Here is a 15,699-nt window from a genome sequence, read left to right as displayed (position 1 = left end):
AAGGAGAAAATTAGAATATTCATTATGATTGGATTTGGCTGCAATGACAAATGATAAAATGACAAATGACAAAAACTATATAAGAAAAGTGGTTTTAATAAGATAGAAGTTTATCTCTCTATTTACAAAAACACTCTACTTTGTTCTTGGCTGGTGTGGTGTTCCCTAAACTCAGAGACCCAACTCTTTCTGTAGTTTGGATCTGTTGTATAGGGTTTTGACCATATCATCTAAGCTGGCAGCATCTGTGTGCCAAGAGATGAAGAAGGAACAAAATTCACAAGTGTGCTGTCTTCTAAAGAAGTGTCCTTCCCAGATGCTCTTGCATATCACTCTTCCTAACATTCCCTTTGCCACATTGTCACCTTTCATTGCAAAGTAATGTAGGAAATGTATTATCTACTTTGGATGACTACATGCCAAGACAAATTAGGGGACCTATCAGCATTGAAGAAGGGGAGGATAAAAATTAAGAGAAAATTATTGTGTTGGATAAAGGAAGAATATTTAGGACTCCCCTTGACAAGGATTAAAGAAGACCATGGGATTATACAACACACAGGTGATTAAAATATCACCACCTACTTTGAGGCATCTAACCATGAGTTTTTAATATCTTTAGTTATTAGGGAAATGTAAATCAAAATCACAATGAAATACCGCTTTACACCTACTAAGATGATTATTATTTTAAAAAGAAAGAGAGAGAGAGAGAGAGAGAGAGAGAGAGAGAGAGAGAAAGAAGGAAGGAAGGAAGGAAGAGGAAGGAAGGAAGGAAGGAAGGAAGGAAGGAAGGAAGGAAGGAAGAAGGAAGGAGAAAGAAAGAAAGAAAGAAAGAAAGAAAGAAAGAAAGAAAGAAAGAAAGAAAGAAAGAAAGAAAGAAAGAAAAGAAAGAAAGAAAGAAAGAAAGAAAAGAAAAGGTTAGCATGGATGTGGGGAAATTAAATCGGAAACCTTGTATATTGCTGGTTAGAATGTAAATGGTGTAACCACTGTGGGAAATATACTGGTGGTTCCTCAAAAAATAAAAAAGGAATCACCATATGATTTAGTAATTTCACTTTTAGGTATGTAGCCTGAAAAATTGAAAGCAGAAACTCAAACAAAAATTTGTATACCAATGTTCATAGCAGCATTATTTATAATAGCCAAAAGCAACTAAAGTATTGATCAATGAATGAATGGAAGAACAAAATGTGGTATATACATACAATCAAATATTATATAGTCTTAATTAAATTAATAAACAAAGTCCTGATAAATGCTACAACATGGCTAAATCTTAAAAACTGTATGATAACTGAAATAAGTTGGATACAAAAGAATAAATAGTGTAGGTTTTCACTTATATGAGGTGCCTAGAAGAGACAAATTCATAGAGACAGAGAGTAGAGTAGGAGTTACCAGGGGCTGGGGGAGGAAGGAATGGGTAGTTATTATTTAATGGATACAGAGTTTCTGTTTGGGATGATGAAAAAAGTTCTGGGGATGGATGGTGACGATTGATGCACAGTATTGTTAATATACTTCATGCCACTGAATTGTACACCTAAAAATGGTTAAGATGGTAAATTTTATATTGTGTATATTTTACTCAAATAAAAAATGTAAAAAAGAGAGATATTAGAGATAATGTAGATGCAGGTACACATTTAAGCGTGGTGGCAGGAAGTTGAAGGAGTTTAAATTTGATGGTTTTTTTCTCTGAGCATAATTTGGGGCAAATGCGTGTTGGTATGCATGTGTGTACAGGTTCATGTGTGTATGTAGGCTGGTTCTCCAGAAAGCAGAAAATAAAAAAAATAGTCACTTACATAATGAGCAAAAGAGCTGCTAATGAATCCGAAAAATTTCACATAGTCTTAACCATGGCTTTACTCATGGCATTCACTTTTCTCTGGATTTTTAAAATATAATAGAACTCACTCCTACCTTAATTTTCCATCTCTTTTTCTGGTTCTGGTCCTACCATTTAGAGATGGTAGCAGGCCATCCCCTAAACATGTTCAAAGCTCATCTCTGACTCTTTTCTTGCATTAATTCTCTAAGAAATTACAAAGATACATACTTTTACAGTTTACAGAGAATACTTATATAAAATATATTTCTTGATCTCCACATCAATCAGAATATCTTTTTCTCAACTCAGATCTATCATTAACTCTTTTCAATTTTAGCATTTTTTTCTGAAGACTTTATTTTCCTCGTCTGTAAAATGGGGTATTTAAACTTCCTTGATGTAGCTTCATGTTTAATTGAATTATGTTTGTGAAACCTGTCACTCAATACATGTTGGAAAAGTAAAGGCCAATGATTTTACGAGATCTTTTGAATAGCGCAGGTATTAGTACCTCACCATCAAAGTCATCCTCAGCTTCTCTCCTCCTTCTTACTCCTACGCCAGAGATCACTCACCCACTCAGTTCATTTCTGCCTCTGAATGCTCTCCTGTGTCTGCCCCTCTTCTCCTACCTTTTGCCACCTTTTGTCTTATTTAAGGCTTAAGACATTGCTTGCTGAATTAACACATCCTCATAATAGGCCTCCTGCTACCAGTTTACTTCCTAGCTCAGCCCAGTCTCCATCTTGCCAATAATTAATTATCTTGCTAAAAAAAAATTGCCAATTCAGTCTTTTAAAGTCTTTACTAGCTCTATGTGGCTTTCAAGATAAAGCCCACGTTTTTTAACTGGGCCCAGAATGTTCTTCCCTATCTTGCCCCTCACTGGTACAGGCTGCGGAAGACTGACCCAGACTCTGATGCCCTTCCACTGCACAGTGCCTTTGCACAGGCTGCTCTCTGCCAGTAATGTCTTTCCTGCAGGATCACCACAGTACGACACTATACATACTTGTTTTCGTGTTGAGGATGATAGCACAAATCAGGCCAGAAAAAGAACTTAAAAGCCTGAAAAAGTAGAAAAGTGTTTTGAGGCCTACTTTAACCATTTCTGTACCCAGCCTTCATGTGGACCTCTCCCAACAGTTCCTCCTTTCTAGTCTGCATGAAGGAAGGAAGGGGTCTCTGCCACATAAGGTCATTACAGCAGTGGCTGTCCAAGTGTGGTCCCTGAATCAGAGAGTCTGCTTCTTTCTGACACCGGCTTTCTACCTTTTAGGAAGCACTTCCGATGATTGATACTAAATTTTGAGAATTGCAATCTTAAGGAGCCATGAAGCACAGATGAAGGGAGCCCTGAAGGGGAGGGTCACTCCTAGTATGAGTCAAGAAAAGTCACAGGCCCTACCCTCACTGGAAGAGGCTCTGTTTCTCAGGAATAAATACCACCTTAGAAAAAAACCAGCAGAACGAAGCAAGTTTGGCGGTCTATAAGCTATGAAAATATGTAAACTATAAAAGGACATGCATATTCCCTTTTCCTAGGGTTGCCAGATTGAGCAAATAAAAATCCAGGACACCCAATAAATTTGAATTCCAGATAAGCAATAAATAATTTTTATTATTCACAGCACATACTTATATTAAAAAATATATATTTATTTACCTGAAATTCACATTTAACTGAGCATCCTGTTTTTGTTCTGTTTTTATCTAGTGCCCTACATTTGTCCCTAAGTGTTCAGTACATTAAAAAATTGATCAGAATCAGGTGTCTAAAAGGTGGAAGTTAAGTGTTAATAACTTTTTATTTTGTTTTTGTTTTATTTTTTATTGGGGAGGTATGTGATTGACAAGGAAGAAAAAGAATGCCTACTCTTTCTGGTTAATTGTAGTATTTGTAAAATCTACATTTGTGAGGGGAGAGAGAGACAGAGAGAGACAGAGAAGCAAGATGGTAGTTGAATGTGGCCCATATGCCGGAAAGTTCCTCCCCTCAGTTGAAATTACTGAGCACCTATTATGAACCAGGCCCTGTAATATATCCTCCAATGAGAGAAAGTTGGAGCAAGCTTTGTGGAAGTTAAACTCCCTCCTTCAGGCCTTGGCTCCTGGGGAGGTTTTCCACAGCTATCCTTTTACCCGTCCCAGGTGAAAGGATGCCACCTTAAAGGGTGGGACTGTGGTGCTGTGACTGGGGAATGAATGACAGGCTTCCTAACAAGATGCAGCTGAGGGAGCAGCTTGCTGACAGAACAATTTGCTGGTGCCCAGAATACCAGCCTAGCTCTCTGCAAAGCAGCAGCCTGGGCGTCAGGAGAGATTTCAGGTTTTATAATTCGCCTTGGTGTCAGATTTTCTACAAGGCAGCATACTTCCCACTGCAGTTTTCCAGACCTGCCCCCTTGACAGGCTGTCCACCGAGGCTTCCGGAACCCCAGGAGCAGCTCGAAAACTATTCCCGCTTTTCTCCCTCCTGATTCACTTGTGTTTATGTAAATGACTGGAATAGCAGTTTTAGGCTTATTTTTGAAGCTTAAGGCTTGGTTAGAAGCCTGTTATTGAAAAATCAGCAACTGAAAAGCAACTTCTTAGACAATGAATTAGCAGCTCAATGACTGTGTATAATGGGAGTATACTGTAACTGGCTGCATTACAAATAGGAACTCCCCTGGGATGCAGTAATCAAACCCATGGCAACAGGTTGTCTGTTTCAACCTAGAGTGAGTGATCAAAGGAGATTTGCAGTTAATCCAAATATAACAGAGAGGTATTCAAGAAAAGGCCAGGAAAGGAGACACTAGAAGGGTGAGGGGTAACCAGAGCTTTCTGACGTGGAGTTCCACATGCAACTGAGAGAACTTTGGGGACAGGGGGCAAAATTGATGCATCTGAGAACTTGAGGCATCAACTCAGTAGAGGGGAAACAGTGTTGGCTTTACAGTGAAGCAAACCAGAAGATTAATCTTAGCAATTGCTTCTTCCACTTGACCCTTAATGTACAATTTAGGAATGAATTAACTATTTTTCAGTGATTTGCTTCAAAATTCTGAGTCCTATACTGATTGGAGGTGGCAGGGTGATTGCAGGGGTGGGGAATCTCTTGTTCCAGCTGCGAGGTTCTGGTTAGGTGGTGATACTACCCTGTATTTCAGGAAGCAGCTAAGTTTGTATGCCTATCTCTGTGGACCTCAAAGTGTGCTCCCAGCAGTATCAGCATAACCTAGAAACTTGTCAGAAATGCAGATTCTCAACCTCACCCCCACCCCTACACCCCAGACCTAAAGAGTCTCAGAAACTGTAAAGGGAAGCCAAGCAGTCTGCATATGAAGAAGCCCTCTAGGTGATTCTGATCCTAGCTAAAGTTTGAGAACCACTGGTTAATCTGATCACCTGGATGCTGTAGGTGCCAGGTAGTGAGTACTCAGGTCTCTTATGTGGGCTTGCGCGTGAGCGAACCCATGGCTAGCTCCAGATCCTGGAACAATTCTGTGCTGACCCACCTATCCCCTCATGGAACTACAAGGCTATAAGCAAAGGAGTTTAATGTTTATTAAACATGAACTAGTACTCAATGCCAGGCACTGGTAAATGTTTTTATGTGTGATGTTATATTCACTCCTTTCTACAACCTCTGAGAAAATTTTGGCTCACTAAGGTCAACTTGCCCAGGTCTGGGTGTCTCCCCAGTCTATACTTTTTTCATGATCCCACACCACGTCTCTGACACATATGTCCTCTGCCCCCTGAATGCCACATATGCCACGTACACAAAGCAACTGCCAGCCTGGCAGGGCCCCAATTCGATACTTCCGTCCCTCCCCCACCCCACCCGACTCTTTGCCTCATGTTAATTTCCCACCTGAGTACTGAGTACTTTATAAATAGCAAATCTAAAATGAATTTTCTACCAGCGATCATTAGCTCCCTTGACATCCATTAAACATTCTCGCAAGCAGAGAGAAGTGACAAAAGGGATTGATTTTTACAGTATGCTTAATAGGGGAAAAGAAAGAAAGGTGTTGACAAGTCTTTTTTTTTCCTGTCCTGATATCACGAGGAATTTGAAATCAGTCAAATGACTTTTATCTGAAAAAAAGAAGGCTAGGATTGGGGGCGGGAGGAGAGAGGGTGGGAAGAGAGGAGCGGCTTCCCCAGCACCCTGCTCAGCCCATTTCTGTATCTGACAGGTAAACATGAAGTTAGTTAGCTTGTGCCAGCCACCAAGATGAATATGTCAGATTTAATGCTTCAAAATATATAGGGTCCAAGCCAGGGAGAGAGTGGGGGTGGGGAAGGAGAGCAAATGGTATTCAGGGAGAGGGAGAATAACCAATCTTCTGCTGAAACTACTAGAAGAATAAATGTGTTGATGAAATAGTTGAAGTCAGAGAAGGCTGGCATATGAGGCACTGTAGCTGAAAATTTAACTTTGATTTCAATTTTCATATTTGTCAGCAATAATTAGATTCACAAAATGTTTTGCCACTGTTCTAAAATACTAATAAGTAGAGGCCTTTGTAGTGTAGTTAATGGAGTCTTTTTCTCCTAGTGGTCTAGAAAAATTCCATTAAAGCAAAAAGTCATACTATATTGCTTCAGCATACATGGGCTCTGCTGCTGAGGTAACACCTCCCAGAGACCAGAGCCCTCTGTTTAAGCACAGAGCCCCTGGCTGGAAAGGGTTTTGGGATTCATATGCCTCAGCTGCCTATCATTTCTGACCTTCACAGACCTCCCTGGGTCTTGGGGAAAGCCAGCCAGCCAGAGACAAAAGAAAAAGCAAATTCAATAAAACACCATTGAAAGAATAAGTCTTTATAAGCATCAGCTCCTGGAGCAGGTTGAAGACAGGGCAGGAGGAGAGGATACTCAGGTGAGGGCCTGGCCCTGGTTGGGGAGTGTGATTTCTGCCAGAGGAGAGGAAATCCATTTCCTGTCAATCACTAAACTGGGTTCCCTCTGGTACTAAATGCTGAAGCCCCATCCAGTGGCAGAACTGACATGTGCCTTTCCTCCCAGTATCCATTCCACTCTAGAAAGGCTGAATTCTCTGGAGACAGGGTTTGATTAAAAGGTCCAAGTTCTATTATTTTTGAGTGACTTCTCCCTGGGGTGTCTGAACCTCTCTCTGATATCTCAGGGAACTCCCTGCAGGCCAGTATGTGGGGAGGGGTACATAACTGTACTTACATGGTTACATGTTTAACACCCACACTCTCCAGAGAGCTCAGTGGATAAGGACGGGCCCGCAGCAGCCTTGCCTCCCTTCTACCTTGCTTTCAACACTCGCTGCAGTCAGGGATTCTAAAATTCTGTGCCTACTTGGATGGGCTGCCACCTCTCTCTGGGACATGCCTTCCTAGGCACACTGCTGCAGAAATCCAGAGAACTCAAGAACTCTGCCCTGATACTCTTATTTTCCTTCCCTAAGTTCTGAAAAGAAACCCCAAACCGTCAGTTCTAAGTTATTCACACCAACAGGAAAAAAGAAAGCCAAATGTACCTATGAGATTTCCTCATCCCGTCACACTGTCTTCATGTTAAATTATGCTGTGTTTGGCCTAATTCAAGAATGACTTGGAACTGACTAACCCTAAACCGTAAATGGAAAATGATGGAGGGGTGTGTCCTGATGGGCAGGGGGCCTGACCAGGATTAACAACTCAGCCTGGATAAAGGACAATTTGCTGAAGCCACTTATAGCACAGGGAGGGTACATCCATCCATCCATCCTATTAATGCAGGGCAACTCTCTCCCTTCCTCCACCTTGTACTCCCACAGGAATCCTGCTTTCCTGTTTATTCTGTTCCCTCCCATGCCTACCTCTCAGAGTGGACAGAGGAGACTGCGTTCCTTCCCCAAATCACAAAGACCCAGGCCCAGGCCTCTCTCTCTGCCTCTCTTTCCTTTCCTCTCTCCCCACCAATCACTATTTCACTGGCGCCTCGCTTTTCTCTAGTGGCATGTGCCAGATCTTATCCCTATGCAGCACTTCAGGATGAAAGGAGGAGGGGATATTAAATCCACCAGTGATACGCACGGCAATTGGAAGAAGCTTTTGTTGTGTCATTTCCTACCTCCTTCACCCTATTAAGCAAACAAAAGTGCTTGTGGAATGAGAAATGTAAATGGCCAATGCAAGCCGATTAATCCTAGATGTACAATTCCATTAATAAGGACTCTTTTTAATAGGCGGCTCCGGCAGAAGCAGCGGGCAGGCCAGGAATTGATGTATTCTCTGTAATTGTATTGCAACTAATAGGATATGAAGAAAATTGTACCAGAGAAGCAGGTCTTTCAACACCATTTTCCAATCAGCCGAAATAATGACTTACAGAAGAAAGCCTTGAAAAGTAACGACACACAAAATATATCGCATCATCCAGGAGTATTCATTATTCCAAATCTAAGTTTGGGGATTCTTTTTCTCATTCCCTCTCCCTGACCTTTCTCTCCTTCCCTCCCTAGCCCACCCTCTTTCTTCATCTCTTCTCCACCACAGGTAATAACCCAAACCCAGAGGAGTTTTGTCATCCCTGTCCCCAGCCTTCATCCGACATGGCAACCCACAGGCTGTTATTTCTTTGCCAACTTATTTGGAAGTCACAGGTTGAGGGAGAGAGGAAAGGTTCCTAGAAGGGACCCAGTTTTGGCTTTTAAACTCGTTAGTTGAGTGACTTCAAACCAGTCTCTTCACCTCTCTGGGTTCCCTTCCAAGGCCAAAATGCAGTGAATCTGAGAGTGTTTCCAAAGAGCAAGCTAGGAGAAAAGTGTGTCATCATAGCATTTCAGGGCCAAAGAAGGGAGCCTGCTCGGAGGGTGTGCTCATTAGTTGACCATCTACCTGCCCAGAGGTCCTGTGGAGCCCAGGTGTCTCCACACTGACTTTGGCTTCTCAAATGAGGCCTTCTGTGCATCCTTAGCCATGAATAAATGTGTTTTTTCACTTCTTTGTTTATTTCTTCATTCAACAGATATTGGCGAGGTACCTATGATGCACTAGGTGCTGCTCTGAATTCTGGTGATGTAGCAGTAAATAAAGCAGGCAACAAAAAAAATCCATTCTTGCCTTCATGAGGTTTGTAGTCTATCATGTCAGCGAAGTTTTTGCTGAGGCCTCACTCTATATTATCTCAGGTCTTGAAATGGCTGAGACCATGCCAAGATATCACTGAAAGTGCCTCTGCTGTTGTGGACTTGGCTGTGGGCAGCAGTGGGAGCCAGCGCCCCTGGCCAGTGCCTCTCACTCCCCCTGCCCACCTCTCCTGGTCACCAGGTCTCTGTCCTGCCCATTTGTATGCGGACTTTGACCCTCCCTTGGTAGAAGGCTGAAGAGTAAATATAAAAAGAAAAGGCAAAGCACATTTCACTTGAAATCCCCAAGGAAACGGATGTGATTGCTGTACAGAAATGGTTCCAATAAGGGCAGAAAGGAATATTGCTTTTATAGCTTTTGGGACATAAAACATTTAGAAAATGTGATTGACTGGCAGGGTCTAATTTATCATTTATCTCATTCCCTCTGCTCTCTCTCTCTCTCTCTTCCTACCCACCACACACAGGCAGACACTCACAGCCCAACTATGTTTTTTTTTTCCTTTTTGCTTTCCTTTTTTCTTCTTCTCTCTCAGAGATTGAGTTTATCCTCATTCTGTTAAGTAGGAGAACTCCTGTGGCTATTTATAATTAATGCTCAGAAACCTGCCAATCCATTTAATGACACTAGCAGGTCATGGCCCCCTTATAGCTCTCCATTAATCATCATTAGAGCAGCTCTGAGTTTTTACATTCTTTTTAAATGTTAATTCACCTCTGTAATGCTCCTTTTAGTTAAAACTGTAAAGAGGCAAGTGGCTGGTACCTCTGTGCTGCCCACCAGGAGCAAGGCCTGGTGGACTTGATAAAGCCTGCTTGATTTCCTGTGTTCTTTTGTCCTCCACCCCCTATCCCCACTACCAGATGTCAACCCTGTTTGTTCTTTGGTCTCCTATACTTATTTTTTTTTTAAAGATGACATTGGTTTAAAGTTCCAGGCAAATAAACACACTCTTATATCTTTGGATTCCCAGGACCAAGGCAGCACCCTGTGACTAGTCCCTGACCTGGTGTTGTGGCATGTGACATGGTTTGGTAGTTCCTAAAGGTGATAGAGCATAGAGGGCTCCAGAGGTATATCAAGTGGAGAACTGTCCCCGTGGTTTTGCCAACACTCAAGAATTCACTCCAAACAAGCAGGCTAAAGGCTGTCATGTAGAGAATTCTCTTTTTTCCTGTTAAGAGAGCTTACACTTGACTCATTTTTGCTACTAATGGCTATGAGACTTTGGGCAAAACATTCAAACTCCCTCCTCATTTATAGAATGAGATGCATACCTGTCCTGTATAATTAATACATTTAAATCTGTAAAGATTAAATTGAGGTGGAATGATACTAAATTTTAAAAACTAATATATTGATGCAAGGTATCAGTATTAGTATCATGTCTTCCCTTTATTTGCCATTCCACATACATATCTCAACCTCCCACTAAAGCAGCACCGTATCATCATTCATACCCACACATATGTATGCGCTCAAACCTCAATTTGTGTTGCATTTATATCATACTTCTCAAGCCAAGAAAGTATATTTTGAATCATCAATGTATATGCAGTAGAAAAAACGTTAAATTTGAATATCAGCTCTGTTACTTATTAACTGTGCAACTCTGAGCAACTTATTTCACCTTTCTGAGCTTTGTTTCTTTTATTTTTGGACTTTATATTTTAAAGCTTCTAGACCTAACAAATCTTGTGACTTTACTGGTTTCTCTGTGAGTCAGCCCAAAGGACCATGGCAGTGACTCAGGCCTAACAGGGATAAATTGGTTGCTTTGTCCATGTAAGTTCTTAGGTTCTCCTTACCTTGTCAAGCTCTATGCCCTAGAGTTTGGAACTCTAACATAAGCAAACACAAATAGATGGGGAAATAGAAAATATACATTTAATTCATCTTTGACTCACTGTCTGATTTCTCTTGACATCAGTCATCTTTGTTCTGGGCACTTAAAACTTGTGCTTATTTCAAGGCTGCATAAAATCCACATATTAAGCTGAGATGACCCTTTAGGGTCTACCAGGTACCAGATGCCTCATAGATTACATCATGTTATCCTTTTTAATACTTCTTCAAATCAGGTTAACCTCACTTTATATGAATAAACAGGCTCAAAGAGGCAACATGCCTAGTCCAAAGTTTAAATAGTTTATATATTGCAGGGCCACAGGTCACACCTAGGTCTCTTGAATTCAAGTCCAGGTTTTGTTTTGTATTTCTTCATCTTGTTTTGCCCATTCCTTCAGCTTCTTTGGGTGAAGATGAAGTGATACTCCTTGGATGAAACAGAGATTTTTATATTAGCAGCTACTCCTGTTCTGGCATGAATTATACAAGTGACCTATGATTTGGGCTAAAAGCCTACTTTTCTGCATTAATTCCTCATTATGCTTACATTCATATTGGCATTACACCTTATAAATGAGCTTTCATGAGCTTTTCTATAAGAAAGCCCACCAGCCACCCATTTTCAGTCTGCCTACCTGTGTGGTCCCAGGTTCGGTTTCTTACAGGTGCAGTCATGCCGCTCTTCTGATACCAAAGCAGACACCAATCCCCAAGCTGGGCTTTGGCCATCTGTTCTGCCCATCACTTGAGAATGCAATAAAACCTGCTTGACAATTATGTCGGCACAAAGGGCAGAGAGGGCTGCATGGCAAAAAGCTGTGTAAAATTCATTCTTCCAAAGGTTGCATCAAGAGTATCCTGGCCAAAAAGAGCTCTAGCAGCAAGTGGAGTGTTGTATCATCTGCCTCTCGTTTCACTACTTTGTTTTTTTAATGGATTTGTGTTAGTTTTTTTCTTGGTACAAGTTAATAATAATATGACCTTATAATCATGCAATACTGCACACATTTAAAAGGGCTTTCACAAATCTATTATATCTTTAAATCTTCCTGACTGCAGTTGGATTTTAGAACTGAAAAGGCCTTAGAAAACACTTAACTCTCTCAGTTGATTATTATTGATATATTTTGTTTAGTTTAAGTAATATATTCTTATTAAATATAATTTGGAAACCATACAAAAGTAGCTTTAAAAAGATTTAAAGTCATTCATGCACAGTCACATTTAATGTATTTCCTTCCAATTTTTTTCATTCTCTGCCATGGTTTTTATTATATGCTTATACTCATATCATTTATATCTCATTTTTTCTTTTAAGAATAGATTAGAAGCAATTTTCCATGTCATTACGTAGTATTAGCAAACATAATTTTAATTGGTTTATTACATTACATTAAGTAGATGTACAGTACCATTACCCGATGTTTGGACATTTATGTTGTTCTAATTTTTGGCTGTTATAAATAATTTTTCAGTGAACATCTCCATAAATATAGCCTTATTCTAGTCTTACAATTGTTTTCTTAGACCAGATCACTGGAAATTTTGTTATCATTGATTCTTTTTCCCTCAGGTGAAACTGAGGCATAGGACAATGAAGGGACTCCAGGCCCCATGATTGGTTAGAGGAGCAGCACTCACACCAGAAGTCAGATCTTTTGTCTCTTGGTTTCACATTTCTTCCATTATATGTCAGAATTTCTAAATAAAAGAACTTGAAAAATGTCTTCGGTGTTCACATGAAAGTAATTTTACTTTTGGTATCCAATGACTGAGAAAAAACACAATGAAAACTACATAAATTCTGTAGTACTTCTAAACAATGTGTATGAAATTAAGTACAGTAGTGTCCATATATATTTAGGAGCAATACAAGTAGTATATGCTGAAAAACATCTATTCCATCTTTTGACAATGCTAGATGTGCACATGGATCCTAAACCCTTACTCCTAAAACAAGGGTTCATTGTCTTTTAAAAAGAAGACATTTTTATTTTTCTGCCAGGATTGTCATTCTAAGCTTGGATAGAAACTACAATTGTCTGACTCTGGACGTATTTTGTTCTCTTTAATTTATAGGGGTAGCTGAGTGGTAGAAGGGAAATGGAGTAACTATTCTGAAGATTGGGAGTTGGAACAGGCCTGTAGCAAGTTTTATATAAAGACTGCAAGTCTTTATACCCTGAAAGAACAGTCTCCAATAATAAAAATAGTTTAAATTTACTGACTGCCTACTAGTTACTAAGTACAATCCTGATTGCTATGTATATATTGTTTCTGTTGATTTTTACAATGTTCCTATGAAGTAGGTGCTACATTTATTATGATATTTCCCATTAGAAGACTGAGGACAGAAGTTTAGTTCACACAGATCTAGTGATAGGGTGGGGATTTGAGCCCTTGGAAACATGGCTACCAATCCCATACCCTTATTTACCCTGGGGACATAGCCTCCTTTATCAGGGTCCTCTGGACATTTGAGAAGAAGCGTGATGCGGTAGGTCAGGATCTTATATATTCAGCCTTTATTCTTGTCCTTACTACTTATATAGAAGCAAGTTATGGAGTGAAAGACCCTCCTCTTTACCAGCTTGCTTTCCAAAATCACTGAGAGCGCTTTTCTTCCTGCATAGAAACTAATGGGTGGTTATTCAGGCAGCAACCTCTCTCAACCATGTTTAGAAAGAAATGTATAGGTGATTATGATTACATTATTAGACTGAACCACGCCCAGTTGCCAATATGCAACCATCTTGATGTTCAATATCATCATTTCATAGGACTTGTTCTAGTATATGTATGGGGCTAGATTGCCTTCACATGGCTCCTCAATTGGTAGCATACTGTGCTAAAGTGAGGAAGGTGGATATCTAATCATACTGCCTACGCCTTCAGTCAACATAGGGAAGCTGCAAAGGAACCCAACCAACTTAGAACATCATAGAATGAGGAAGTTGTAGTGAATAGATAATTAGTATATCACCTGTCCCTTCTTTTCAATCTTTATGTTCCTTCAGGTTTACCATCTACTCTGAAGCAATTGCAGCTCCATTTCTGTTCCTACAAGCTTTCATGAGGATTCCTAATAGAGTTCTTATCTCCCTAAGCTGAAGACTATGCTCCTTTTCTGAAATATAAAATTTAAGAGTTGCTCCCTCCAGAGACACAATCTTTACCCCTGGACAGTGTTCCTGTTCTAAATTCATGCAGTGTTAATCAAAAGGATGAAACATAAAACTAGAGAGAGTTTGGTTTGATTCCTGATTCTACCAATTATTATGTGATCTTGAACAACTTGTTTATTCTGCCTCAGCTTTGGCATAATCAACTATAAGTTTGGTGATTAAGTTCCAGGATATGTGTAAAAGTGGCAGTGGACTGTGGATGTGGATCAATTTTTGCTCCACTTTTGTTTTGAATCTGGTGACCTGGGCAGGATGTCAGAGAAAGAATTCTGAAGGTTATTTTTTCACACAGAAACTCTATGTGCAGAATTGTATGTTGATTCCAAACTTTCAACAAATGCAGGTATGCTTATGGGGACAATAGACCAGGACATATTAGATCAGGCATATTTTAGAAAAACTAAGTCATATGCTCTTTATTATATAATTTTTCTCCCTTGAACTTGGAGTAAAATCAATTTTCTGTTTGCACTCTGGGCCTAACCTCAGGCCTTCTAATTTTATGGAGTTGGATATTGAGCCTCCTTATCAAATAGCTCCTCTCCCATACCAAGATAGAAGAACAAAAAATAGCTTCTGCCTTCCAATGGACATCCTTAATTCTCACCAGTGTCCCTCTTCTACTTGAGGATAGTGGACATTTGGACAAGATGTTCTGATTGAGACAATTATAAATGATAAGCTAAAAACATTTCTTTCAGCTGTATTTTATCATCAAAATATCCATCACCTCATAATTATAATTATTATTATCATCATTTGAGTCAGGGTACTGAATATTTAAACTAGTAGTGTCACCAAGAGAAAGACTAAACTGTGATGGATGGCTACTGCTTGTTCCTTTAGTTGGAGATGGAGGGGAGACTATTAGCTTTGCCTTGCTCAGCCATCAAAGACTTGGAAAAGTCACCTTGTTTCTGTGGGATAATGTGCCCTGTGAGCTGAGAGAGATTCTCAGATGGTTTCTGGATATAGTGACAACTTTGGAAAGACAGTTGGCAAAAACAGGGTAAAAGATCATCATTGATTTATATAAGCGGGAACATCTGGCATTACAGAGCCGTAAGCATAGATTGTATTTCAAAAATAATGTTATGGATAAAATATCATGAAAATTACATGTCATGTCATAACCACAATGATAAAACATTGGACCCATATTTAGCAGTTATTGTGATCACTGTAACATTACTCAGTTCCATACACAGCATCTCTAATACTCCGAAACTTATACTGAGCTGTTCAGAAGAAAATGGCCAATGAAGTCCCATTTCTTCTCTTCACAAAAAAAGGTAACTAGGTCATAGAAGAAACAAAACCAAATGTTGGAAGATCCTGCTTGCCCCATGGCCAAATAAAGTTTGGCAGATGAGATCCTCTGGGAAAGGTCAGAGAAATGAGAAACTAGAGAAAAAAAGGAGTTACATGAATAAGATGGGCCCTGTTAATGGAGCCATAGAAAAAAAACATAAGCCAATAAATGAGTAGAGTCAATCCAAATACAAGTGCAGGCCCACCCAGGATGGAAAGATACTCAGACACAACCAAAAATTGAACATAAGCCTGCAAGAAAATGCTAGTAGCCAAAAAGTGGTTATTGAACCAAAGCAGATAATTCAGGCTAAAAATATGGACAAAATGAGATATTCTCTGGTCATACTAGTTCTTTCAAAACTTTACTGGAACATTTATTAAATTTCTGTGGCATCTGTAATACCCCAGAGGA

General features: G+C 39.9%; 1 protein-coding gene and 1 non-coding gene across 4 annotated transcripts in view; both read left to right on the top strand.

Moving 5' to 3' along the window:
- Positions 1-15,699, top strand: part of NTM (neurotrimin) — an 897,130-nt gene that overhangs the window by 13,897 nt on the left and 867,534 nt on the right. The gene's annotated exons all lie outside the window — the stretch shown is intronic.
- Positions 486-611, top strand: LOC118603320. Its single transcript, XR_004951193.1, has one exon. It is a non-coding gene; the product is annotated as a U6atac minor spliceosomal RNA (small nuclear RNA).

Source organism: Rousettus aegyptiacus, unplaced genomic scaffold (genome assembly GCF_014176215.1).
Source record: "Rousettus aegyptiacus isolate mRouAeg1 unplaced genomic scaffold, mRouAeg1.p scaffold_m13_p_5, whole genome shotgun sequence".
NCBI lineage: Eukaryota > Metazoa > Chordata > Mammalia > Chiroptera > Pteropodidae > Rousettus > Rousettus aegyptiacus.
The sequence above is the reverse complement of the archived record's forward strand: the minus strand, read 5'-3'. Positions and strand labels throughout refer to the sequence as shown.